This window comes from Moschus berezovskii, chromosome X, assembly GCF_049115385.1.
Source record: "Moschus berezovskii isolate FMDL1 chromosome X, NW_MosBer_1.0, whole genome shotgun sequence".
Taxonomy (NCBI): domain Eukaryota; kingdom Metazoa; phylum Chordata; class Mammalia; order Artiodactyla; family Moschidae; genus Moschus; species Moschus berezovskii.
This window is the reverse complement of record NC_142488.1, coordinates 50,735,480-50,762,160: the sequence shown is the minus strand read 5'-3', so window position 1 is coordinate 50,762,160 and position 26,681 is coordinate 50,735,480. Positions and strand designations below refer to the sequence as shown.

Here is a 26,681-nt window from a genome sequence, read left to right as displayed (position 1 = left end):
TAGGCTAGAGTCAAGTAAATTATGATGATAACTGAGCTAAGATTTATTGAATGTTAACTATGTGCCAGACACTCCATTAATCCATTTAATCCTCATAACCTTATGAGGATAGGTATTGTTATCTTGTGTTGAGGTGAAGAAACAGTAATTTGACCAAAGTCTTATACCAAAGTGTCAGGCAATCTGGCTTCAAAGCATTTCCTAGAAGGACTTGTATTCCAGACCAAAGAACTTGGGTTTTCTTCAGTAACCTCTTTGTTAGTTTACTGTGTATCTGTCCAGAATATCTTTACGCTGCTGCTGCTGCTGCTAAGTCACTTCAGTTGTGTCCGACTCTGTGTGACCCCATAGATGGAAGCCCACCAGGCTCCCCCATCCCTGGGATTCTCCAGGCAAGAACACTGGAGTGGGTTGCCATTTCCTTCTCCAATGTGTGAAAGTGAAAAGTGAAAGTGAAGTTGCTCAGTCGTGTCCGACCCTTAGCGACCCCACGGACTGCAGCCTACCAGGCTCCTCCATCCATGGGATTTTCTAGGCAACAGTACTGGAGTGGCTTGCCATTGCCTTCTCCGATATCTTTACGCATGTACAAGCAATTATGACAAGATATCACCCCCCCTTTCTTACACAAAATATAGCATACTAAATAGATACACTATTTTGCATCTTGGTTTATTAACCATATATCCTGGAAATCTTTACAAATCAATACATAGAGAACTTCCTCATTTTTTTTTATACTTCTTGAGCATTCGTTTGTGTGTATGTACCATAATGTATTTATTCTTGGGTTGTCTTCAGTTTCTAATTATGAAAATGCTGTAATGAATAATCATATATGCATTGTTTTGCACATTTCCAGAAATTTAATTACTGGGTCAAGGGGTATATGTGCATTTGTAATTTCAATGAATACTGCCAAATTGTTCTCCCTAGGTCTTACATGACAGTATATAGGCGCATTTTTTTTCATGAAGTTTTACTAATCATTTCAAAGGTCAGTAGAGTTGAAAATTTTCTAGCAGGACTGATCAAGAGAAAAAAAGTGAAAATTCAAATTACTAACACCAGGAATAAAAATTAGGACATCACTACATATCCTACAGATATATGAAGGATAATAAGTAAATATAATAAACAAGTTGAAAAATTTGATATCTTACATAAAATGGGCAAGTTCTCTGAAAATAAAATGACTAAGAATGACATTAGAAGAAATAGATATTCTTAATTGTTCCATAACTGTTAAAGAAATTGCATTCAATGACATTCCCCTACAAAAAACTCCAGGCCCAGATGACTTCACCAGTGAATGCTATCTAACCTCTAAAGAGGAAATATCAATTCTACATGCTTATTTACAGAAAATAGAGAATCAGGGGATATTTCTTATCTCATTTCAGCTTACCCTGATCAAAACTAGACTGTATCTTCTCGTGTTCATTTGGAGAGCTTTGTTTCTCAAGGAATTTGCTTATTTTCATCTAAATTATGAAATTTATTTGCATAAAGTTGTTCATAGCTCTGTTTTTTGTTTTTTAAATTTTTTAATTGGTGGAAAATTGCTTTACAATGTTGTGTTGGATTCTGCTATACAACAACACAAATCAGTCATAATTATATACAAATCCCCTCTCTCTTGATCCTCCCTCCCCTCCCCCAATCCCACCCCTCTAAGTCATCACAGAGTTCCAGGACAGGCTCCCTGTGTTATATAGCAACTTCCTACTCACTGTTTTACACATGATAGTGTATATATGTCAATGCTGCTTTCTCAATTTGTCCCACCCTCACCTTACCCCACTGTGTCCACTAGTTCGTTCTCTACTAGGTTCATTAGTACCATTTTCCTATATATCAGTGTCATTTTCCACATATATCATTAATATACAGTACTTTTTTTTTTCTCTTTCTGACTGACTTCACTCTGTATAAGGGGCTCTAAGTTCATCTACTTCACTAGAACGGATTTAAATTCATTCTTTTTTATGGCTGAGTTATATTCTGCTGTATAAAGGTACCACATTTCTTTATCCATTCATCTGTTGATGGGCATCTAGGTTGCTTCCATGTCCTGGCTATTGTAAATATTGCTGCAATGAACATTGGGGTACATGTGTCTTTTAGAATTGTGGTTTTCTCAGGGTGTGTGCCCAGTAGTGGGATTGCTAGGTCATATGGTAGATTTATTCCTAGTTTTTTAAGGAATCTCCATACTGTTTTCCATAATGATATCAGTTTACATTCCCACCCAATGCAGGAGGGCATTGTTGTTCAGTCCCTCAGTCATGTCTGACTGTTGGGACCCCACGGACTGTAGAATGCTAAGCTTCCCTGTCCTTCACAATCTCCCAGAGCTTGCTCAAACTCATGTCTATTGAGTTGGTGATGCCATCCAACCATCTCATCTTCTGTCACTCCCTTCTTCTCCCACCCTCAGTCTTTCCCAGCATGAAGGTCTTTCCCAGTGAGTCAGCTCTTCGCATCAAGTGGCCAAAGTATTGGACTGTCAGCTTCAGTGTCAGTCCTGCCAGTAAATATTCAGGGTTGATCTCCTTTAGAATTGACTGGTTTGATCTCCTTGCAGTCCAAGGGACTCTCAAGAGTCTTCTCCAGAACCACAGTTCAAAAGCATCAATTCTTTGGCACTCAACTTTCTTTATGGTCCAAATCTCACATCCGTACATGACTACTGGCAAAACCTTATAGCTTTGACTATACAGACTTTTGTTGGCAAAGTGATGTCTTTGCTTTTGAATATGCTATCTAGGTTTGTCATAGCTTTTTTTCCAAGGAGCAAATGTCTTTTAATTTCATGACTGCAGTCACCATCCCCATTGATTTTGGAGCCCAAGAAAATAAAGTCTATCACCGTTTCCATTTTTCCCCCATCTATTTGCCATAAAGTGATGAGACTGGATGCCATGATCTTAGTTTTCAGAATATTGAGTTTTAAGCCAGCTTTTTCACTCTCCTCTTTCACCTTACTCAAGAGGCTCTTTAGTTCCTCTTCACTTTTTGCCATTAGGGTGGTATCATCTGAATATCTGAGGTTATTGATATTTCTCCTGGCAATCTTAATTCCCACGTGTGCTATATCCAGCCCTGCATTTCACATGATGTACTCTGCATATAAGTTAAATAAGCAGGATGACAATATACAGCCTTGATATACTCCTTTCCCAATTTGGACCTTTCTGTTGTTCAACAACTAGTCTGTTGTTCCATGTCCAGTTCTAATTGTTGCTTCTTGACCTGCATGCAGGTTTCTCAGGAGGCAAATAAGGTGGTCTGGTATTCCCATCTCTTTAAGAATTTTCAGCAGCTTGTTGTCATCTGTATAACCACACAGTCAAAGGCTTTAACATAGTCAATGAAGTAGAAGTAGATGTTTTTCTGGAATTCCTTTGCTTTTTCTATGAGCCAACAGATGTTGTCAATTCCCCTGTTTTAATACTTGCAATGTCTGTAAGACCTGTAGTGATATCCTTGTTTAAAAAAAAATTTATTTGGGACTTCCCTCGTGGTTCAGTGGTTAAGACTTTGCCTTCCAATGCAGGGAGTGTGGGTTCAATCCATGGTTGGAGAGCTAAGATCCTATGTGCCTTGCAGCCAAAAGACCAAATCATAAAAAGCAGAAACAATATTGTAATGCATTCAATAAAGACTTTAAAATGGCTCATATAAATATATATATATATTAGGACTTCCCTGGTGGTCCAGTGGTTAAGAATCTGCCTTTCAGTGTAGGGAACATGGGTTTGATCCCTGGTCCAGTAAGATTTCACATGCCAAGGAGCAACTAAACCCATGCACCACAACCACTGAGCCCATGTGCCAGAACTACTGAAGCTCGCATACCTAGAGCCTATGCTCCACAAGAGAAGTCACCATGATAAGAAGCCCATGCATCGCAATGAAGAGTAGCTCCCGCTCGCCACAACTAGAGAAAGTTTGAGGGCAGCAACGAAGACCCAGCATGGCCACAAATAAAAATATATGAATAAATAAATAAATAAAATTTGTAAAAAACCCAAAACAATAGCAAAAAGGAAAGAAAAGGAAGTACAGAAAGCAAACACATAGGAAACAAATATATAAAAAATATACATTAATAATCAAGAGTTGGTTGTTAGAAAACTTATTTAAAAATTGATAAACACCTAGAAAAACTAATCAATAATAAAGAGAGAATATACTAATAATAGATATCAGGAATAAAAAGGACATCACTACACGGGACTTCCCTGGCAGTCCAACAGTTAAGATTACATGCTTCCTGTGCAGGGGCATGAGTTTGATCCCTAGATAGGGAACTGAGATCCTGCATGCCTTGTGGTATGGCCAAAAATAATAATAATAGATAATTTTTTTAAGATTTAATTTTTTTAATGTTTTTACAAATTTTTATTTATTTTTGGCTGCTGTGGGTCTTCATTGCTGTGTGTAGGCTTTCTCTAGCTGTGGTAAGCAGGGGCTACTGACCAGGGATCAAACCCATGTCCCCTGCATTGGCAGGCCGATTCTTATTCATTGCGCCACTAGGGAAGTCCTGCCTTGGGTTTTATTTATTCCTCATTTTCTAGTTCCTTTAGATGGAATCTGAGGTTATTTAACTTCAAGTTTTCTTTTCACTACATATACACCCAGGCTTATAAAAGTACAGCTTTCGCTGTGTCTCCTGGTTTTGATATACTCTATGCTCACTGTCATTCAGTTTTCTAATTTCTAAATTTATTTCTACTTTGACCCATCTGTTATTTAGTGATGTACTACTTAATTTCCCAGAAGTTCTAGGTGTTTGTCATCATATTGTTAGTTATGATATCATATATTTCTTTTTTTATATGTATTTCATTTTAAAAAATAATTTTTTAAATTTATTTTTGGACGTGGTGGGTTTTTGTTGCTGTGCTGGCTTTTCTCTAGTTGCAGTGAGCAGGGGCTACCCTCTACTTGTGGTGCATAGGCTTCTCATTGTGGTGGCTTCTCTTGCTGAGCACAGTCTCTAGGGCATGTGGGCTCAGTAGTTGCTGCTCCCAGGCTCTAGAGCACAGGCTCAATTGATCTGTGGCATATGGGATCTTCCTGGATCAGGAATCGAACCCATGTCTCCTGTGGTGGCGGGCAGATTCTTTACCACTGAGTCACCAGGGAAGTCCCTATTTGTTTCTTTATTTGGCTGGGCCATGTCTTCATTGTGGCACGTGGGGTCTTTTAGTTGTGGCATGTGAACTCTTTTTTTAAAATTGTTAACATGCACAAGGTTTATTTTGTATACATTTCTTATTTCCTCTGGCCTTGTCTTAACCTTCCGTAGCATGCGAACTCTTAATTGTGGCAGGTGGGATCTTTAGTTGCTGCATATGAGATCTAGTTCCCTGACCAGGGGTCAAACCTGGGCCCTCTGGATTGGGAACACAGAGTCATAACCACTGGACCACCAGGGAAGTCCCAATACCACATATTTCTACTATTATGAGAGGATATGCTCTGAGATATTTCAGCACTTTGAAATTTATTAAGCTTACTCTAAAACTCTGGATGTGGTTAATTTTGATAAATGTTCTGTATGCATTTCAAAAAGTTTATTATGCTGTAATGTCCTGTATATGTCAGTTATTAATAATTGTTCAGATCTTTTATATCCTTCCAGACTGCTGTGGTAGAACTGGAGATGTTTGGGTCTAAGTTCTTATTTTTTATATCAAAGTATATTTGATGCGCAATATTATTTATATAAGTTTCAGGTGTACAACATAGTTATTCAAAAATTTTAAGGATTTTATTCCATTTGTAGTTATAATAAAAAATTGGCTATATTCTCTGTGCTGTACAGTGTATCCTTGTAGCTTATTTATTTTATACATAGCAGTTTGTACCTCTTAATCCCCTACCCCTCTCTTGTTGCCCCCTCTCTCCCCACTGGTAACCACTAGTTTATTCTCTATATCTGTGAACCTGTTTCTTTTTTGCTATATTCACTAGTTGTTTTATTTTTTAGATTCCACATATAAATGATCTCATACAGTATTTGTCTTTCTCTGTCTGACTTTATTTCACTTAGTATAATACCCTCCAAGTCCATCCTTGTTGCAAATGGCAGAATTTCATTCTTTCTTATGATCGAGTAGTATATATATGCATCACATCTTTATCCATTCATCTTTGATGGACACTTAGATTGCTTCCATATCTTGGCTATTGTAAATGCTGCTATGAACATTGGGGTGCATGTATCTTTTCTAATTAGTGTGTTTTCATTTTTTTTTTCAGTTAAATACTCGAGTGGAGTTGCTAGGTCATGTGATAGTTCTTTTTTTTTTTTGGCTGTGCTGGGTCTTCGTTGCTGCACTGGAGCTTTCTCTAGTTGTGGCGAGTAGGGGATGCTCTCTAAGTCTCAGTGCGAGGGCTTCTTATTGTGGTGGTTTCTCTTGTTATGTAGATTAGGAATCTGGGCTTCAGTAGTTGCAGCTCATGAGTTCTAGAGTGCGGGCTCAATAGTTGTGGCACAGGGGCTTAGTTGCTCCACAGCATGTGGAATCTTCCTGGACCAGGGCTCAAACCAGTGTCCCCTGCATTGCAAGGTGAATTCTTAACCATTGGACCACCAGGGAAGCCTATTTTTGTTTTTTTGAGAAGCCTCCATACTTTTTTCCCTAGTGGCCGCACCAATTTATATTCCCAACAACAGTATACAAGATTTCCTTTTTCTCTACATCCTAACCAACATTTGTTACTTATAGACTTTTTCAGCAATAGCCATTCTGACAGGTGTGAGGTGAAATCTTATTGTGATTTTGATTTGCATTTCTCTGATTAACGATGTTGAGAATCTTTTCATGTTTTGGAATGCACTCTTACTTCCAGAGTACCTGATACTATTGATTTCAGAGTCATTTGGGGATTCCACTTTTAATACATGCTGATTTTTATCCTCCCAACTGTTAGTATATGATTTTGATTTCTCTGTTCTGCTATTACCACTCATCCATATACCTCCCACATACCAAAATACATTCCAGAATTTTCTTCTCCAATTCTTGTCCTCATGGGTTGATGTCTTTTATTTTGGAGGCACAATTTGAAGAATTACTTAAATTTGGAATAGGTGATATGCATGTACTTAAAAAATGAAGATTAGCAGGTGTGTAGTGAAAAGCTTCCTGCCATCACTGTCCATCTATCCAGTATCCACCCTCCCCCATATTGTTGTTGTTCAGTCACTAAGTCGTGTCCTACTCTTTGCAACCCCATGGACTGCTAACATTATTCTTTTTTTTTTTTTTTTGGTCACGAGGCTTATGGAATCTTAATTCTTTCACCAGAAATTGAACCCCGGGCCGTCAGCAATGAGAGTTTGGAGTTCTAACCACTGGACTGCCAGAGAATCCCCTAAAATTATTCTTTATTAATAATATTCTACTGTTTTAATTCTCTTCCCCCAACTCAACTCTCTGTATCTCATAGAGATTTTTAAAAATTTATTAGTAGAACTTGTCATCCATACACAAAAATAAATAATAATTCTGAAAGGAGGAACAGTTTGAGTCTTATGAACTGTCAAAACAACCACACTGGAAATACCGGGAACAGAATCCAGTGTGAGCAGGAAGAACATAGAGTTAAAGGAAAAAGAAGGTCCGGATAAAAGTGAGAGTAGAATAGAAACCCCAAGATCTCAGAGACCAAGTTCCCACAGTTTTTAGCTCTTTACAAAAACAGAAGAGGGAGCTATAAAGCCATGAAGTTAAAAAAGCAATCCTGAACCATGCTTCCTTTCTAAACATTCAAGAAAATTGATTTTATATAAGAGAAAGGAAGTCAACTCTCATATAACATTATTACAAGAAAAAAGAGGATAAGAAGCAGAATAACATCCCTATGGATAATAAGAAAATGTCAGACAAACAAAACCAATGAAACTTCCATCCTAGTATTTCCAAATGAACTAAGAGATTAATAAATGATATAAGATATGAAAGAGCAGCTTAAATCAGAATGAGAAAAATCCAAAAATGAAGTGATAGAATTAAAGAATTAGAAATGACTAAAACTCATTTCAGAAACAAAGACTGAACTAGAAGAAACGTAATAAACACAACAGATAATGGCTTAAGAAAAATAGATGAAAAGGAGGAAAGCTTTTAAGATAAAAAATAAATGAAAAGAGGGGCTTCTCTAGTGGCTCAGTGGTAAAGTATCTACCTACACAGGAGACACAGGTTCAATCCCTGATCCTGGAAGATCCCACACGCTGTGAAGCAACTAAGCCGGTGCATCACAGCTATTGAGCCTGTGCTCTAGAGCCCAGGAGCCACAACCACTGAGCCTATGTGCCGTTACTACTGAAGCCCTCATGCCCTCGCGTCTGTACTCTGCAACAAAAGAAGCCACCACAATGAGAAGCCTGCACACTGCAACTAGAGAGTAGGACCTGCTCTCTGCAACTAGAGAAAGCCCACACAGCAGTGAAGACCCAGCACAGCCAAAAATAAATAAATAAAATAGTTTAAAAAAAAAGAGAGAGAAAACATTCTTAAAAAGATAAATGAAAAGACTTCTGGTTTCAACTTGCACACGTAAAGAACTGAAGAAAAGTAACTCCTATCCTTACAAGAAAGAAGTTGGACAGAGAGCAAATTAACAATAGCATGAATTCATCAGAGAACTGAGATCATGGACAGATGGTCATCCTGAAATCTGGAAAAAAACCAAAACAAAACAGCTAGTGCCTGCAGGGAGCGCAGGACCAGAGCATTTGCTCACCTGGGGCAGAAGCCACTGAATGCTATATGAGCTGAGAGGAACGTTAACTAGAAATTTTAACAGATTGCTGGAGGCCGAGTGCAGGCTAGAGAGTGTGAAGTTTCTGGGGGCTGCAGGGCAGATTTATACTCCAGGAGCCCCACCAAGCTCTCACAGTAAGGATATGGGAGAATCTGGAGAAAGTTCCCTCTCTGGCCCCATGGCGGGAGGAGGGAGACAGCAGCCACAACACCAGACCACCTACACTGTCACCTTTACTGCAGGGGGCAGAGTAATGCTTCTAGGCTGGCTGAGGGACAGTGTCATATCTTAGTTCTTTGGGGATCTGTGTCCTAGGGTGTGGAGTCCATGAACTGTTTGGGGCTCTGCTTCCCAGTATGTGAAGACTTTGAGTACTTTGGTCTGTTTCCAGGGTGTGCGCATGCTTAGTCACTGAGTCCTGTCTGACTCCGTGACCCCATGGACTGTAGCCCACCAGGCTCCTCTGTCCATGAGGATTCTCCAGACAAGAATACTGGAGTGGGTTGCCATTCCCTTCTCCGAGGGATCTTTCTGACCCAGAGATTGAACCCAGGTCTCCTGCATTGCAGGCAGATTCTTTACCACTGAGCCACCTGGGAAACCCATTTGGGGGTTTCTGACCCACAGTCTGAGGTTCTAAGATGTTTGGGAGTATATGTCACATGGATGTGAGGTCACTGAGATATTTGTGTTTCTTTGTCTCAGGCTGTGACTTCCTTTGGCTGTTTGGGGGTCTATATGTGAGAGTGTGTGGTCTCTAAGCTGTATCTCGGGCTGTGAGGCTTCTGAATCCTTTGGGGTTCTACTTCTCAACATGTACCTCTCACACTTCTGAGCATGTGCAAGTCTCTGAGCTGATTTGTATTTGACCGTGGCATGAGTTCTCTGAAATCTTTTTGGGTCCATTACCATGGTTGTGAGGTGTTTGATATTTTGAGGGTTGGCATCCCTGACTATTAACATCTCTGAATTTTTGAGGTTTTCTCCTTAAATTTGAGGCCACATTGCTGTTCCAAGGTATGTTTAGCCATGTGCCAGGTTTCTGAGGTGATTTAGCAACTGTCCGAAATGTGAGATCAATAAGCTTTCTTAAAAAAGTTTTTTTTTTAATGTAACATTTTTCTTTCTTTTCTTTCTTTCTTTCTTTTCTTTTTTTTTTTTTTGGCTGTGCTGGGTCTTAGTTGCGGCACTCAGGATCTTTAGTTGCAGCATGTGGGATCTGGCTCCCTGACCAGTGATTGGACCCAGGCCCCATGCATTTGGAGCATGGAGTGTTAGCCACTGGACCACCATGGAAATCCCATCAGTAAACTTTTTAATGTCTCTTTGCAGTATGTTAAATGTACAAGTAATTTTGGGAATCTTGTCTTCCAAGTTGTGAAATCTCAAAGGCTGATGGGGATATTTTATCATATGGTGATACTAGGTGCTTACCCTGGTCCTGTGTCCCAGGGTGTGAGGTGTCTGAGCTACTTGAGAGTCTTTGTCTCTGTCATGATATCTTTAGGGTTTAGTATGTTGAGTCTCTATCCATGGTGTGGGGTATCTGAGTTACTTGGGTCTTTGTTCCACAGAGTGAAATCTCTTAGCTCTTCTGGGTCCCATGGTGTGAGGTCTCTGGGCTTTTGGGAGATCTATGTCAGAAGTATGAGGTTTCTAAGCTGTCTTGTGTCCTATTTTCTATTTTTTTCCTTGGCCATGCTGTATGGCACATGAGATCTTAGTTCCATGACAAGGGATCAAATCCATGCCCCTGTGGTAGAAGTATGTGATCTTAACCCCTATTCCACCAGGTGTCCTGTTTTCTAGGTTGTGAATTCTTTTAAGCTGATTTTCCCACTTTCTACCTAAGTTTGAGGCCTCTGAGCCCTTTGTGGTTTTGCTATCTAGGATATGGGGACTGTCAACCTTTGTGAGACTTTTCCCTGATGGTGAGGTTTTGATATTCTGTAGGTCTGTATTCCTGAATATGGAGGCTTTGACACTTTAAGGTTTGCATTGCTGGTTCCTGTTTAGATGTGTGTTTCAGGGCTCTGAGCTGTGGTAATTTAGTTCCTGTGTCCAGAACGTGAGGTTACTCAGCTGTCTGGGTTTCTGTTCAAGATGATAGCACCCAAGCAATTTGTGGGTAGATATCCTTGGATGTGTAGCATCTACAGTTGTTTGGGGGATTTTTTTTTTTTGTAGAATGAGCTGTCTATCCTCTGTTTGGGATCTGTTTGTAGGATGTGGTGTCTCTGAATTCTTTCTAGGGCTGTGTATCTGGGTGTTAAGTTCTCTATGATGCTTTTGTGGAAATGGACCATGTGTTCAGGATCTTTGAGCTGATTTAAGTTTTCTGCCTTAGGATCTGATGTTTGCATTCTTTCAGGGTTTCTATGTCCCAAGGTGTAAGGTTACAAATCTATTTGGGATTCTGTGTCCATGGTATGAGATGTGTAGTCTTCTGGGGGTCTGTGTCAACCAAATGTGGCCTATGAGCTTTTGGAGGATTTGTGATTAGGGATGTATAGTTTCTCAGGTGTTTGGGATCTGGTATGGAATACCTGTGAGCTCTTTAAGGGTCTGTGTCTGATGTGTGAGGTGTCAGACATGATTGGGGTCTCTGAGGTTTGAACAGGTCTGTGTCAGGGTTGGAGGTCTCAGAACTTTTGGGGGGTATGTGTCTAATGTATGAGGTATCTAAGTTGTTTGCTGGTCTGTTCCGGAGGATGAGGTCTGTGTTATTGGTGGTCTGTGCCTCAGGTTGTAAAATTTCTATACTCTTGGGTTTTTATCCCAGGGTGTGAGGTACCTGGTGGATTGCAGGGCTATGAATTTGGGGGTTCAGTCCATGTGGGAGGTAGCTGAGATTTTCGTGGATCTTAGTCAGGATTTGAAGTCATAATGATTTGGGGGGGATGTTTTCATGGTGACTTATCTCTGATATGCCTTGGTGTCTATATTCATGGGTGCAAAGTCTTTAAGATGTTTCAGTATCTGTTTTTAGGGTATGATGATTGCTGACAGAAGTCTGTATAGTCAAAGCTATGATTTTTCCAGTAGTCATGTATGGATGTGAGAGTTGGACCATAAAGAAAGCGGAGCACCAAAGAATTGATGCTTTTGAACTGTAGTGTTGGAAAAGACTCTTGAGAGTCCCATTGGACTGCAAGGAGATCAAACCAGTCAATCCTAAATGAAATCAATTCTGAATATTCATTGGAAGGACTGATGCTGAAGATCCAATGCTTTGGCCACATGATGCGAAGAGCCAGCTCATTAGAAAAGACCCTGATGCTAGGAAAGATTGAAGGCAGGAGGGGAAGGGGATGACAGAGGATGAGATGGTTGGATGGTATCACCAACTCAATGGACATGGGTTTGAGCCAGCTCTAGGAGATGGTGAAGGACAGGGAAGCCTGGCATGCTGCAGTCCATGGGGTCACAAAGTCGGACACAACTGAGTGATTGAACAACAACAACAAATGATTGGTTGGGGTACTAGAGAGAATGAGTTGAAGCAATGGGGAGAAATTGTCTGAGAATGGGATACATGCACTTAATACTGTACATGTTCCACTTTGGGTGATGATGTCAAGGTTATTTTGGTGAGGGTGAGTGAGGAACTGGGTAGATCACTGGAGGAGAGGGGGTCAAGGAAGGGAGGGCAGGTCTCTGTGCAGAGGTGGAAGGGTCATTTAAACGGAAATCAAATCAGCAAGGTTCAAAGGAGGGTTGGTATTGGAGACAGGGATAGCAATCTAGGAACTAAAGTTCTAGAGAAATGAAAGTTGGTAGATGACTTCAACCAAATTGGGACTCTTATAACATGAGCATTACAACTGAAGGGTTTTAAGGGGGAGCTATGAAATCATGTATCTGAAACTTTTGAAAATAGAGTACCTGAAGAACTATGGACGGAGGTTCGTGACATTGTACAGTAAGCTGTAACCAAGACCATACCCAAGAAAAAGAAATGCAAAAAGGCAAAATGGCTCTCTAAGGAGGGCTTACAAATGGCTGAGGAAAGAAAAGAAGTGAAAGGCAAAGGAGAAAAGGAAAGATATACCCATCTGAATGCAGAATTCCAGAGAATAGTAAGGAGAGATAAGAAAGCCTTCCTCAGTGATCAGTGCAAAGAAACAGAGGAAAACAATTGAATGGGAAAGACTAGAGATCTCCTCAAGAAAATTACAAATTCCAAGGGAACATTTCATGCAAAGATGGGCACAATAAGGGACAGAAATGGTATGCACCTAACAGAAGCAGAAGATATTAAGAGGTGGCAAGAATACACAGAAGAACTATACAAAAAAAGGTCTTAATGACCCAGATAACCACGATGGTGTGATCATTCACCTAGAGCCAGACATCCTGGAATGTGAAGTCAAATGGGCCTTAGAAAGCATCACTACGAACAAAGCTAGTGGAGGTGATGGAATTCCAGCTGAGCTATTTCAAATCCTAAAAGGTGATGTTGTGCAAGTGCTGCACTCAATATACCAGCAAATTTGGAAAACTCAGCAGCGGCCCCGAGACTGGAAAAGGTCAGGTTTCATTCCAATCCCAAAGAAAGGCAATGCCAAAGAATGTTCAAACTACCACACAATTGCACTCATCTCACACACTAGCAAAGTAATGCTCAAAATTCTCCAAGCCAGGCTTAAATAGTCCATGAACCGAGAACTTCAAGATGTTCAAGCTGGATTTAGAAAAGGCAGAGAAACTAGAGATCAAATTGCCAACATCCATTGGATCATAGAAAAAGCAAGAGAATTCCAGAGAAACATCTACTTCTGCTTCATTGACTATGCCAAAGTTTTTGACTGTGTGAATCACAACAAACTGTGGGAAATTCTTAAAGGGATGGGAATACCAGACCACCTTACCTTCTCCTGAGAAATCTGTATGCAGGTCAAGAAGCAACAGTTAGAACTGGACATGGAACAATGGACTGGTTCCAAATTGAGAAGGGAGTACGTCAAGGCTGCATATTGTCACCCTGCTTATTTAACTTACATGCAGAATACAGCATGCGAAATGCCAGGCTGGATGATGCACAAGCTGGAATCAAGATTGCTGGGAGAAATATAAAATAACACAGATATGCAGATGATACCACCCTTATGGCAGAAAGTGAAGAGGAACTAAAGAGCCTCTTGATGAAAGTTAAAGAGGAGAGTGAAAAAGCTGGTTTAAAACTGAACATTCATAAAACAAAGATCATGGCATCCGGTCCCATCATTTCATGGCAAATAGATTGGGAAACAATGGAAAGAGTGAGAGACTATTTTTTTGGCCTCCAAAATCACTGCAGATGAAATTAAAAGACGTTTGGTCCTTAGAAGGAAAGCTATGACCAACCTAGACAGCATATTAAAAAGCAGAGAGGCCCCCGGCGTATACCCCCACGAACGGGGACTTCACCTTTGTCTCCTCGGCAGACGCGGAAGATCTTAGTGGTTCAATAGCACCCCCAGATGTCAAGTTAAACCTTGGTGGAGATTTTATCAAAGAATCTACAGCCACTACATTTCTGAGACAAAGAGGATATGGCTGGCTTTTGGAAGTTGAAGATGATGACCCTGAAGATAACAAGCCACTCCTGGAAGAATTGGATATTGATCTAAAGGATATTTACTACAAAATTCGATGTGTTTTGATGCCAATGCCATCACTTGGTTTTAATAGACAAGTGGTGAGAGACAATCCTGACTTCTGGGGTCCTCTGGCTGTTGTTCTTTTCTTTTCCATGATATCATTATATGGACAGTTTAGGGTGGTCTCATGGATTATAACCATTTGGATATTTGGTTCACTAACGATTTTCTTACTGGCTAGAGTTCTTGGTGGAGAAAGAACACTAGTTCACTGAGGTTTGCAGAACTTTCAATTGTTGACACGTTTTATTCTACGATATCAGAAAACCACATTCATTAAGATCACCTGTCTCAGCAGAAAATGTCAAGATTACAGTGTTGGATGTTGCATATGGCCAAGTTCTTGGAGTTATAGGATATTCATTACTTCCTCTCATTGTAGTAGCCCCTATACTTTTGGTGGTTGGATCATTTGAAGTTGTGTCTACACTTATAAAACTCTTTGGTGTGTTTTGGGCTGCCTACAGTGCTGCTTCATTGTTAGTGGGTGAAGAATTCAAGACCAAAAAGCCTCTCCTGATTTATCCAATCTTTTTATTATACATTTATTTTTTGTCCTTATATACTGGGGTGTGATCTAAGTCATATATAAGTAGAAAAAGACAATGTTGCATTTCTGTGTAGGCTGGAAATTCTTGCTTGAGGATATTAAAAAAAACCTGTTGATGGTAAAATTTTACATGTTCAGATGTAAAGGCAGTTTCAGGTCTTTTTAAAACAATTTTTTTTAATTTAATTAAGCAATTGCAGTTATCTGAATATTTTCGGTCAGAATTCTGAATTCTGTTTGATTCTTCATATTCCAGTGAATAAAATATAAAAGCATTGTGTTTTTAAGGTTGTGTCAATATGCACCTAAAAATCTGTGCCAAAAGCACCTGGAATGGTAATTATATTTCACTTGAAGGGTACATATAATAACATTCTGATCATCTAAAAGTGCAATTTTTTCCTTTAAAGAGTTTTTTCCTGCATTGCAAAATAAAAATATAAATTAAAAAAAAATAAAAATAAAAATAAAAATAAAAAGCAGAGATATTACTTTGCTGACAAAGGTCCATCTAGTCAAAGCTATGTTTTTCTTTCCTAGTTGTCATGTATGGATGTGGGAGTTGGACCATAAAAGAAGCTGAATGCTGAAGAATTGATGCTTTTGAGCTGTGGTTTTGGAGAATACTCTTGAGAGTCCCTTGGACTGCAAGATCAAACCAGTTGATCCTAAAGGAAATCCTGAATATTCATTGGAAGGACTGAGGCTGAAGCTGAAGCTTCAATACTTTGGTCACCTGATGCAAAGAACTGACTCATTGGAAAAGACCCTGATGCTGGGAAAGGTTGAAGGCAGGAGGAGAAGGGGATGTCAGAGGATGAGATGGTTAGATGGAATCACTGACTCAATGGACATGAATTTGAGCAGGTTCGCGGAGTTGGTGATGGACAGGGAAGCCTGGCATGCTGCAGTCTATGGGGTCTCAAAGAGTCAGACACAACTGACCGACTGAACTGAACTGATAGACTTTAAGGAATTATTCAATAATGTTTTTAAACTGAGGGACTTTAGAATAAGGGAGGGAGAATTGTTTGAAAGTAATCTCTGTGTAACAAGAATTTTAAAAATAACTCATATTGAACAAGGAATGATGGACTCTCATCAGTTGCATACCCCTAAAAGAAATAGTGGATCCAGGCAATGGCTATCTAGGGCCACAAAGTCACGAGACCCAGATGTACATACTTCCTAATGGAAGACCTCACAGAAGGATTCTTACCCCCAAACTGAATGTGTAGCAGGTCAACTTACAGATCCAACTACCAGTTTATAGTCAATGAAGCAAAAATAGATATTTTTCTGGAACTCTCTTGCTTTTTCCATGATCCAGCGGATATTGGCAATTTGATCTCTGGTGCCTCTCTGCCTTTTCTAAAACCTGCTTGAACATCTGGGAGTTCACGGTTCACATATTGCTGAAGCCTGGCTTGGAGAATTTTGAGCATGACTTTACTAGCGTGTGAGATGAGTGCAATTGTTCGGTAGTTTGAGCATTCTTTGGCATTGCCTTTCTTTGGGACTGGAATGAAGACTGACCTTTTCCAGTCCTGTGGCCACTGCTGAGTTTTCCAAATTTGCTGGCATATTGAGTGCAGCACTTTCACAGCATCATCTTTCAAGATTTGAAATAGCTCAACTGGAATTCCATCACCACCACTAGCTTTGTTCATAGTGATGCTTTCTAAGGCCCACTTGACCTCACATTCCAAGATGTCTGGCTCTAGGTCAGTGATCACGTTATCGTGACTATCTTGGTCGTGAAGATCTTTTTAGTACAGTTCTTCTGTGTATTCTTGCCACCTCTTCTTAATATCTTCTGCTTCTGTTAGGTCCATACCATTTCTGTCCTTTATCGAGCCCATCTTTGCATGAAATGTTCCCTTGATATCTCTAATTTTCTTGAAGAGATCTCTTGTTTTTCCTATTCTGTTGTTTTCCTCTATTTCTTTGCATTGATCACTGAGGAAGGCTTTCTTATCTGTCCTTGCTGTTCTTTGGAGCTCTGCATTCAGATGCTTATATCTTTCCTTTTCTCCTTTGCTTTTCGCTTCTCTTCTTTTCACAGCTATTTGTAAGGCCTCCTCAAACAGCCATTTTGCTTGTTTGCATTTCTTTTCCATGGGGATGGTCTTGGTCCCTGTCTTCTGTACAATGTCACGAACCTCCGTCCATAGTTCATCAAGCACTCTATCTATCAGATCTAGTCTCTTAAATCTATTTCTCACTTCCACTGTATAATCATAAGGGATTTGATTTAGGTCATACCTGAATGGTCTAGTGGTTTTCCCTACTTTCTTCAATTTAAGTCTGAATTTGGCAATAAGGAGTTCATGATCTGAGCCACAGTCAGCTCCTGGTCTTGTTTTTGCTGACTGTATACAGCTTCTCCATCTTTGGCTGCAAAGAATATAATCAATCTCATTTCTGGTGATGTCCACGTGTAGAGTCTTCTCTTGTGTTGTTGGAAGAGGGTGTTTGCTATGACCAGTGTGTTCTCTTGGCAGAACTCTATTAGCCTTTGCCCTGCTTCATTCCGTGCTCCAAGGCCAAATATGCCTGTTACTCCAGGTGTTTCTTGACTTCCTACTTTTGCATTCCAGTCCCCTATAATGAAAAGGACATCTTTTTTGGGTGTTAGTTCTAAAAGGTCTTGTAGGTCTTCATAGAACCGTTCAACTTCGGCTTCGTCAGCATTACTGGTTGGGGCATAGGCCTGGATTACTGTAATATTGAATGGTTTGCTTTGGAAATGAACAGAAATCTTTCTGTCGTTTTTAAGATTGCATCCAAGCACTGCATTTCGGACTCTTTTGTTGACCATGATGGCTACTCCATTTCTTCTAAGGGATTCCTGCCCACAGTAGTAGATATAATGGTCATCTGAGTTAAATTCACCCATTCCAGTCCATTTTAATTCACTGATTCCTAGAATGTCTACGTTCACTCTTGCCATCTCCTGTTTGAGCACTTCCAATTTGCCTTGATTCATGGACCTAACATTCCAGGTTCCTATGCAATATTGCTCTTTACAGCACCGGACCTTGCTTCTGTCATCGGTCACATCCACAACTGGGTATTGGTTTTGCTTTTGCTCCATCCCTTTATTCCTTCTAGAGTTACTTCTCCACTGATCTCCAGTAGCATACTGGGCACCTACCGACCTGGGGAATTCCTCATTCAGTATCCTATCATTTTGCCCTTTGATATTGTTCATGGGGTTCTCAAGGCAACCAACGCTTAATTTCTGTTGTTTGTTTGTTTTTTCTAATTATAACAATCCTATTTGGAATGGTACCCCATTGTGGATTTGATTTTCTTTTTCCTAATTATGAATGATGTTGAGCATCATTTCATGTGCTTTCTAGCCATTTGAATATCTTCCTCAGAGAAATGTCTGTTCAAGTCCTTTGCCCATTTTAAAAATCATATTTTTTTCTTTTTTTGTTGAGTTGTAAGACTTTTAAAAAATATATTCTGGATGCTAGACCCTTATCAGACACATGATTTACAAACATTTTCTCCTATTCCTTAGGTTGTTTTTTTGCTTTCCTGATAATGTTCTTTGGTGCATAAAATTTTTTATTATTGATGAAGTCCAATTCATCTATTTTGTCTTTTGTTGTGTGTACTTTTGGTGTTATACCTAAGAATCCATTTTCTGTTTTTAAAAATTTATTTTATTGAAGTATAGTTAATTTACAGTGTGATAAATTCTGCTGTATAACAAAATGATTCAGATATACATATATTTGTTTATTTTTTGTTTTGGCCACACAACATGGCTTGCAGTATCTTCCTCAACCAGGGATTGAACCTGAGCCATGGTAGCGAAAGTCATGATGGTTTGCAACCCCATGGAATGTAGCCCATGAGGCTTCTCTGTCCATGGGATTTTCCCAGCAAGAATACTGTAAGTGGGTTGCCGTTTCCCCCTCCAGGGGATCTTCCTGTCCCAGGGATCGAACCCATGTCGCCTGCACAGCAGGCAGATTCTTTACTGCCGAGACACCAGGGAAGCCCTTGGCCGCTAGGGAGCTCTCTATGCATTCTTTTCATATTCTTTTCCATTATGATTTATCACAGGATATTGGATAGTAGGACCTTGTTGTTTATCCATTCTCTATATAACAGTTTGCATCTGCTAATCCCAAACTTCCAACCCATCCCTCCCCCATCCCCTCTCCCCAAACCCCTCTCCCCCTTGGCAACCACAAGTCTGTTCTCTGTGAGTCTGTTTCTGTTTCGTGTATATGTTGATTGGTATCGTATTTTAGATTCCACATAAGTGATATCATATGGTACCTGTCTTTCTGTTTTTTTCCCTGGTGACTCAGATGGTAAAGCGTCTGCCCGCAATTCGGGAAACCCAGGTTCGATCCCTGGGTTGGGAAGATCCCCTGGAGAAGGAAATGGCAACCCACTCCAGTACTCTTGCCTAGAAAATTCCATGGATGGAGGAGCCTTGTGTGCTACAGTCCATGGGTTCGCAAAGAGTCGGACACGACTGAGCGACTTCACTTCACTCACTTACTGTGGTAATTTCTAGGTCCATCCATGTTGTTGCAACTGGCATTATTGCATTCTTTTTTTGTGCCCAGGTAGTATTCCACTGTATATTTGTACCCTGTTTTCTAAGAATCCATTTTTTAAAAATTTAGTTAAATTAATTTCTTTAGGTTGTGCTGGGTTTTTGTTGCTTTTCTCTAGTTGCAGCAAGTAGAAGCTACTCTCTATTGTAGTGTATGGGCTTCTCATTTTGGTGGTTTCTCTTGTAGCAGAGCATGAACTCGAGGTCATGTGGACTCAGTAGTTATGGTTCGAGGGCTTCAGAGTGTAGGCTCAATAGTTGTGGAGCATGGGCTTAGTTGGGCTTCCCTGATGGCTCAGATGGTAAAGAATCTGCCCGCAGTACAGGAGACCAGGGTTTGATCCCTGTGTCGGGAACATCCCTGGAGGAGGAAATGACTACCCATTCCAGTGTTCTTGCCTGGGAAATCCCATGGACAGAGCCTGACAAGTTACAGTCCATGGGGCCACAAAGAGTCAGACACAACTGAGTGACTAACATACACACACACACGCACGTGCACACGCCACACACACGCACATACACACACACATGTGCGCACATACACACACATATTGGCTTAGTTGCTCCATGGCATGTGGGATCTTATCAGACCAGGGATCGAACCTGTGCCTCCTGCATTGGCAGGCAGTTTCTCTACCACTGAGCCACCAGGGAAGCCCTAAGAATCCATTTTAAAATCTAAGGTCATGAAGATTTACTAGATGTTCTTGGGATGGGGCTCATCTCATGGCTCTTGGTATGTTGATATCTACTCCTCATGGTCACTTTCTAACCCCTGTCCTAGGTCTCAGTGGAAGAGGATACTTTGCCACCCAGGATCCTCCCCTTGATGCTCAATTGCTAAGTGACCAAGGTAACCCATGCCTAGGGATTCCCCCCTCAAGATTTTACTTCATTACCATCCATGCTCCTGCCTCTTGCTTTAGGTCACTGCAGTGAATTGACCTAGACTTGATTGAAGGTGTTTTTCTGGTACCACCCAGAACTAGTGTATGTGTGCTAAGTTGCTTCTAAATGCAAATTATTTCCAAATCATCAGGAATTCAACACATTGATTTTTCAGCAAATTAGCTTTCATCAGTTGAGTTTTAGGATGGTTTGGTGAGTTGGCCAGCTAGTCTATTGGTTTGTGTGTGTGTGTGTATAAAGACATTTGTTTTGTAAGGAACTGGGTCATGCCATTATGGATGCTGGGCTTCTGAGAACTCTGAAAGCCTCTGAGTTTCTGCCACTTTCAGGGCCAGGGGTGGTGGGAGAGGCAGAGGAACCCTCCCTAGAGGAACTGGGCCTGACTGGGCAGGCAGAGGCTCCTCTTAGCTCAGCAGCGCCTCCTTGCTGCTGATCAGTGCAGGCACACTTAGGGCCACAACCCTATCCAGCTCCTGGGTGTAAGGTCCCTAGGAGCCAAGGGTGGTTGCAGGGAGTATGCCCAGTGTGGGAACTGTTGGGTATAGGGCTAGCTCAATGCCCCTGACCTGACAGGTACTGTGACTTCACCTTCGACCCAGTCCCCCTGCCCTGAGGCTAACAGCCAAGGGTGGGGGAATCTCACATCTCACACTGAGAGATCTTTTAGTTCAACCAATTAATTCCTTACTGAGTACCTGCACTATCCTAGGTGCTGGGGACCCTGTGGTGAACAGAACAGATAGAAATCCCTGCTCCCCAGGATGCTGTCATTCTGGCAGGGACAGCAAACAGTGAACAAAGGAATCAGTACATGATGTCAGAGGGATCAATGCCCTAAAGAAAGTAAAACAGGGAGGTGAAGTAGAGTGGACTGAGGGAGTGATCACTTACCAGTGGTGATCAGAGAAGGCCTCTCTGAGGTGAAACATGAACTGAAACCAGAACAATAATCTGAAGGAGCTAGCTCTGCATTGGTCTGGGGGATGGGTGTTCCAGGCAGAGGACAGCAGAAAGGTCCTGAGTTGGGAATAAGCTTGGCTAGTGACAAGGATGCAATAAGGGCAGAGATGCTTCTGGCTTGGGTTTTTCCAGGCACACACTCCATCTTGGCTCAATCTTGGTAACACAGGGGAGAAGGAGGAAGGGGACAGGAGGGAGGGGAGAGGCTCTCTTGGAATGGGGCTGGTGAAGGTGGTAGTGGGAAGATAAGTACAGGAGGTAGGTGTGGATATCTGGCATTTGGGTGACTCCGCTGGGAGTGGGGCCAGCATAGAGTTTATCCTTGAGCACTCAGTAAGTCAGGATTAGAATGGGGAGGGTGGAGGGGGTAAGAAGTATGGGGCACTTCTGGACCCTTTGGAGGGCCCCAGTGGGCCATCTTACCTCCCTCCCTCCTTCATTCATTCTCTCCCTTCCTGGGGGAAGCTCTACATCTGGGGAGAGCCCTGGATACAGGAGGCAGGTGCTTCGCAACCAGTGGATCACCTAACTATTGCAGTTCATGCCTGAGCTGTAAGATGGTGGCCTTGGCCTGTGGGAGTGAAGATTCTAGATCAGAGTCATCTTGCTGTCTCTCTCTTTCACTCAGAGGTACAGACACAGCCCCCTAAGTGACCCAGAGACACCCATGTACAATGACCATGGGTTATTCACACAGCCACAGCACACAAACCCAGACATAGGCACACAGACTCTGACATACGCAATAGCAAACTATGCAATAGCAAACAGAGACACCCAGTATTGTGACCTTCAGTCACTCACAAAGGAACGTAAATCCCATAGACACCCACATGCCATGTGGAGACACACAGCTCATGAACATAGGTATGAGCAGAGCCTGTGTAGGCTAACACACAGCAGTGCCTAACCAGAGCTATACAGACACAACCACACAGGTACATACACAAGAAAAGGTGCTGAGAAGCAAAGGGGCATGCAGACTGGGGTTACATACACCCAGAAGCAGCCATAGAAATTCTCCTGAAATGCACTGTCAGATATAGGCACATGGAAGGGAATATGTTTGTCACATCTGGTGATGGTGATATCCAGTATGGTCTTTTTGGGATGTGGCAATCATTAGTGATCACTACCTGGATCTATGTTTTCCTTAGGATGTAGGCTGTAATGAAAAAAAAAAAAGAAGAAGTAAAAAAGGCACAATCAAACATAATAGGCTGTAGTGAAAAAAAAAAGAAGTAAAAAAGGCACAATCAAACATAATTATGGACCATAGCTTTTAAGCTGGGTAAAGAGGGAAGTGAGGATATGAGGGAGGTCTGGAACAGTGAAAATGTAATAGGGTCAATAAATTCTGGGTCCTAATAGGTAACTCAAAAGCCTCTTGTTGAAAGTGAAAGAGGAGAGTGAAAAGGTTGGCTTGAAGCTCAACATTCAGAAAACAAAGATCATGGCATCTGGTCCCATCACTTCATGGGAAATAGATGGAGAAACAGTGGAAACAGTGTCAGACTTCATTTTTTTGGGCTCCAAAATCACTGCAGATGCTGATTGCAGCCATGAAATTAAAAGACGCTTACTCCTTGGAAGGAAAGTTATGACCAACCTTGATAGTATATTAAAAAGCAGAGACATTACTTTGCCAACAAAGGTCCGTCTAGTCAAGGCTATGGTTTTTCCCGTGGTCATGTATGGATGTGAGAATTGGACTGTGAAGAAAGCTGATCGCCGAAGAATTGATGCTTTTGAACTGTGGTGTTGGAGAAGACTCTTGAGAGTCCCTTGTACCACCAGGAGATCCAACAAGTCCATTCTAAGGGAGATCAATCCTGGGTGTTCATTGCAAGGACTGATGCTAAAGCTGAAGTTGCAATATTTTGGCCACCTCATGTGACGAGTTGACTCACTGGAAAAGACTCTGATGCTGGGAAGGGTTGGGGGCGGGAGGAGAAGGGGACGACCGAGAGTGAGATGGCTGGATGGCATCACCGACTCTGTGGACATGAGTTTGAGTGAACTCTGAGAGTTGGTGATGGACAGGGAGGCCTGGCATGCTGTGATTCATGGGGTCGCGGAGAGTCGGACACGACTGAGCGACTGAACTGAACTGAACTGAATAGGGTCAAAGGATGTGATGGTTAATTTTATGGGTCAACTTGACTGGGCCGTGGGGTGCTTCCTATTCCCATGACCATGTGCTCTGCTGGCCTAGAGGCCTTAGTTCTAAAAGGAGGAATGCTTTCATCAGGAGATGCAACAATAATTCCACTGAAATGAAAGTTAAGACCTACTGCCCCACTGCTTTGATCTTTTTGTGCCTCTGAATCAATGGTAAAGAAGGGAGTTACTGGGGTGACTGATTCTGACTACCAAGGGGAAATTGGACCACTACTCCACAATGGAAGTGAGGAAGATGTCTGGAATACAGGTGATCTCTTAGTAATACTAGTGTGTGAGATGAGTGCAATTGTGCGGTAGTTTGAGCATTCTTTGGCATTGCCTTTCTTTGGGATTGGAATGAAGACTGACCTTTTCCAGTCCTGTGGCCACTGCTGAGTTTTCCAAATTTGCTGGCATATTGAGTGCAGCACTTTCACAGCATCATCTTTCAAGATTTGAAATAGCTCAACTGGAATTCCATCACCTCCACTAGCTTTGTTGGTAGTGATGCTTTCTAAGGCCCACTTGACTTCACATTCCAAGATGTCTGGCTCTAGGTCAGTGATCACATTATCGGGACTATCTTGGTCGTGAAGATCTTTTTAGTACAGTTCTTCTGTGTATTCTTGCCACCTCTTCTTAATATCTTCTGCTTCTGTTAGGTCCATACCATTTCTGTCCTTTATCGAGTCCATCTTTGCATGAAATGTTCCCTTGGAATCTCTAATTTTCTTGAAGAGATCTCTTGTTTTTCCTATTCTGTTGTTTTCTTCTATTTCTTTGTATTGATCACTGAGGAAGGCTTTCTTATCTGTCCTTGCTATTCTTTGGAACTCTGCATTCAGATGCTTATATCTTTCCTTTTCTCCTTTGCTTTTCGCTTCTCTTCTTTTCACAGCTATTTGTAAGGCCTCCTCAGACAGCCATTTTGCTTGTTTGCATTTCTTTTCCATGGGGATGGTCTTGGTCCCTGTCTCCTGTACAATGTCACGAACCTCCGTCCAGAGTTCATCAGGCACTCTATCAGATCTAGTCCCTTAAATCTATTTCTCACTTCTACTGTATAATCATAAGGGATTTGATTTAGGTCATATCTGAATGGTCTAGTGGTTTTCCCTACTTTCTTCAATTTAAGTCTGAAATTGGCAATAAGGAGTTCATGATCTGAGCCACAGTCAGCTCCTGGTCTTGTTTTTGCTAACTGTATACAGCTTCTCCATCTTTGGCTGCAAAGAATATAATCAATCTGATTTCGGTGTTGACCATCTGGTGATGTCCGTGTGTAGAGTCTTCTCTTGTGTTGTTGGAAGAGGCTGTTTGCTGTGACCAGTGCGTTCTCTTGACAAAACTCTATTAGCCTTTGCCCTGCTTCATTCCGTGCTCCAAGGCCAAATTTGCCTGTTACTCCAGGTGTTTCTTGACTTCCTACTTTTGCATTCCAGTCCCCTATAATGAAAAGGACATCTTTTTTAGGTGTTAGTTCTGAAAGGTCTTGTAGGTCTTCATACAACCATTCAACTTCGGCTTCTTCAGCGTTACTGGTTGGGGCATAGGCTTGGATTACTGTAAAATTGAATGGTTTGCCTTGGAAATGAACATAAATCATTCTGTCGTTTTTAAGATTGCATCCAAGTACTGCATTTCGGACTCTTTTGTTGACCATGATGGCTACTCCACATCTTCTAAGGGATTCCTGCCCACAGTAGTAGATATAATAGTCATCTGAGTTAAATTCACCCATTCCAGTCCATTTTAGTTCACTGATTCCTAGAATGTCTATGTTCAGTCTTGCCATCTCCTGTTTGAGCACTTCCAATTTGCCTTGATTCATGGACCTAACATTCCAGGTTCCTAAGCAATATTGCTCTTTACAGCACCGGACCTTGCTTCTATCACCAGTCACATCCACAACTGGGTATTGGTTTTGCTTTTGCTCCATCCCTTCATTCCTTCTAGAGTTACTTCTCCACTGATCTCCAGTAGCATACTGGGCACCTACCGACCTGGGGAATTCCTCATTCAGTATCCTATCATTTTGCCCTTTGATACTGTTCATGGGGTTCTCAAGGAAAGTATACTAAAGTCATGCTCAAAATTCTCCAAGCCAGGCTTCAGCAATATGTGAACCATGAACTCCCAGATGTTCAAGCAGGTTTTAGAAAAGGCAGAGGCACCAGAGATCAAATTGCCAACATCCGCTGGAAAATGGAGAAAGCAAGAGAGTTCCAGAAAAACATCTATTTCTGCTTCATTGACTATGCCAAAGCCTTTGACTGTGTGGATCACAATAAACTGTGGAACATTCTGAAAGAGATGGGAATACCAGACCACCTGACCTGCCTCTTGAGAAACCTGTATGCAGGTCAGGAAGCAACAGTCAGAACTGGACATGGAACAACAGACTGGTTCCAAATAGGAAAAGGAGTGTGTCAAGGCTGTATATTGTCACCTTGCTTATTTAACTTATATGCAGAGTACATCATGAGGAACGCTGGGCTGGAAGAAGCACAAGCTGGAATCAAGATTGCCGGGAGAAATATCAATAACCTCAGATATGCAGATGACACTACCCTTATGGCAGAAAGTGAAGAGGAACTCAAAAGCCTCTTGATGAAAGTGAAAGAGGAGAGTGAAAAGGTTGGCTTGAAGCTCAACATTCAGAAAACAAAGATCATGGCATCTGGTCCCATCATTTCATGGGAAATAGATGGAGAAACAGTGGAAACAGTGTCAGACTTCATTTTTTTGGGCTCCAAAATCACTGCAGATGCTGATTGCAGCCATGAAATTAAAAGACGCTTACTCCTTAGAAGGAAAGTTATGACCAACCTTGATAGTGTATTAAAAAGCAGAGACATTACTTTGCCAACCAAGGTCCGTGTAGTCAAGGCTATGGTTTTTCCCGTGGTCATGTATGGATGTGAGAGTTGGACTGTGAAGAAAGCTGATTGCCGAAGAATTGATGCTTTTGAACTGTGGTGTTGGAGAAGACTCTTGAGAGTCCCTTGGACTGCAAGGAGATCCAACCAGTCCATTCTAAAGGAGATCAATCCTGGGTGTTCATTGGAAGGACTGA

General features: G+C 41.4%; 1 long non-coding RNA gene and 1 pseudogene across 2 annotated transcripts in view; both read left to right on the top strand.

Annotated features, from left to right (window-relative positions):
* The window catches only part of LOC148773292 (uncharacterized), a 78,731-nt gene that overhangs the window by 15,322 nt on the left and 36,728 nt on the right, over window positions 1-26,681 (top strand). The gene's annotated exons all lie outside the window — the stretch shown is intronic.
* Window positions 8,789-14,779, top strand: LOC148773293 (protein YIPF4 pseudogene; annotated as a pseudogene).